Source organism: Lepus europaeus, chromosome 5 (assembly GCF_033115175.1).
Source record: "Lepus europaeus isolate LE1 chromosome 5, mLepTim1.pri, whole genome shotgun sequence".
Lineage (NCBI taxonomy): Eukaryota > Metazoa > Chordata > Mammalia > Lagomorpha > Leporidae > Lepus > Lepus europaeus.
Window position 1 is genome coordinate 135131399 of NC_084831.1, and position 2581 is coordinate 135133979.

Consider the following 2581-nt stretch of genomic DNA (forward strand, 5'->3'; position numbering starts at 1 on the left):
CTGTGTCTCTCTGCCCTTGCTGTTCCTTTGGTTATACACACAACCTGGGGTTACATTTTTGGACCCTTGATCTGAAAGGCAGTTTACAGATGGCTTCAGTTTTCTGCTTCATTTCATAGTTATTCAAAAGCTTACACTTACTTTATTCATTGCTATTTCTTTTGTGGGGAGCTCATATCAGCACCCCAAATATCACAGACAATTATTTACTTGATTGAGATGGTACAGCAGCCAAAATGGCTCCTTCTTGCTCTTTCTCCTCATGTCCTCTTTTTGACCTTTGTGGTCAAAGGCCTGGGTTGATCAAATTTGTATTTCCTGGTTTCTGAGGACAGTGTGTAGTCATGGAAAAGATCAAATTCCAGAAACTGATACGTAAGTACCATGTAAAATTGTGTTGGCAGTAAGACTAAACAAGCAGCAAAAAATTCCAAATCATGAAATTTCTAAAAATTGTGCCTTCATCAGCCATATTTCCTATATCATTTAAATTTATGACAACCTTGCTCATTGTATCCATTCTGCCCCTTTCTTAAGCAGGTGATACATAGCATAAACTGGGAGATACCTAATTTTTGATGAATTGTTATTATTTTTTTTGGAGATAGTAATTTTCATCTTTAAGGAAAATGTAATGAAATTGAGACCCAGAGAGCCTTTGAATCACTTATGGTTTCTATACTCTTGAGCAAGTCACTTCTCCAAGTCTTGGTTTCTTCATTGATAAAATGGGGATGCTACACTTTCGGGAGGATTAGAGGATAAACGCACACGCACACACACACACATGCACCTTTGTATATACATATACACAAAACTTGAATGCATCTAGCAATTCACAAATGGTTACTGGACATAGTAGGTAATTTTTTTTTATTAAAAAATAACAGATTCATTCCATTTCCTAGGGCTATAATTTGGACATGATTTTTATCTTCTCTCATTTTACATATAGCTCTTTTTACATTTTTAATGTTACACAAGCTATAATGCGAAGAAAAAGTTGTGGGCACCTTACTCAGGAAGCAATGCCATTCATGTAGCCTCATTCATCTAAGGATGAGCAAGACATATGGATTCTGTGGAGGCATTTCCTTTTCCTGGTTGCTTGTCCTCTGTTCCTAACTGTTTTCTGTGGTTTCTTTTCTTTTATCTGGAGTTGTGCCGGGCCAGAAAGAGAACACTGGGAAGAGCTCAGAGAATGTGCCACCCCAAAGAGAAGGCCTTGGTGAATCCTAGCCAGATAAATTCTTAATTCCTCGCCAAATTCCCTACACATTATCTCTGACTGCTCTTCTAGATCTCATAGCTTCAAGATTCCAGGCAGTAGCTGGCGTGCAGGTACATCAGTGCAAGGGTGGGCAACACAGGTTTCAAGTTTAGCACCAAGGCTCCACGAGTACTTCATTTCCTCTTTTCCTTCACTTGCATTGTCCCCATAACTGTGTAGAAAAGGTACTCACACCACCTTGTAAAGAAATATTCATTTTGTGTGTGTGCAGGAGGCTTCGTTTCACCCATTCTGCACGTAAGCTTTACACCTGAAGCTGACAAACCTTTCCTGCAAAGGTCCTGAAAGCAGACATTGTAGGCTTTACAACCATGACGTTTGTTGCAGCTTCTCAAATCTGCTATTGAGCTGGAGACAGCCACACGCAGTATGTCAATGATGGGGCATGGCTGTGTTCCAATAAAACAAGCACTGAAATGTTAATTTCGTATCATTTTCACATGTTATGAAACATCATGCTTCCTTTGCTGTTTTTTCCACAGCCATTTGAAAATGTGAAAACCACTGTTGACTCGCAAGTTACACTAGAACAGCTGGGGCCATACCTGGCCACAGATTCACTCCTGTTGTGGAGAAATCACATTCTTCAAGTGAATCATTGACGGAAGCATGTGGGTCTTCTCTGCGGAAGTCTTATTAATAAGTTTCAAAGAACGTGCAGATGTATTTTTAAGGAATTTCACAGGAAGGACAATCCAAACAAATGTGAATCCTGCAAATTCAACGTACTGCTGTGACGATCTCCCCCTAGTGGGTGAAGGTGTTAGCTGCACTCCTGCTCACCTCAGAAGTGAAGAGAGGAAGCCAAGTAACTGCAATTAGTCGGAGGCATAGCAGGAGACTGCGCCTGTTTGCCTGATTATTAGTAAGTTCTTAGTTCTATTTACTTATCTGCTCACTTACAGAGATCACAAGCTACAACAGACTTCAATCACGATTAGATAGAAAATGAAGATATTTAAAGGTCTTAAAATCCTAACAGGAGTGGGTATTTGATGCATCAGTTAACATGCCTGCTGGAATGCCCATGTCCCATAACAGAGCAATTGAGTTCAAGTTCAGGCTCCATGTTTGTTTCCAACTTCCTGCTAATATCACCCTGGGAGACAGTGGATGGTGTGCTTAAATATGAGTGTATGTGACACCCAGGTGGAAGACCAGGACTGAGTTCTGAACTGCTGGCTTTGTCCTAGCCCAGCCCTACCTATTATAGGCTTTTGAGGACTGAACCAAAAGATGGGAGATATATGTTTCTTTCTTTCAAATAAAATTTCAACGAAACAAATGGTA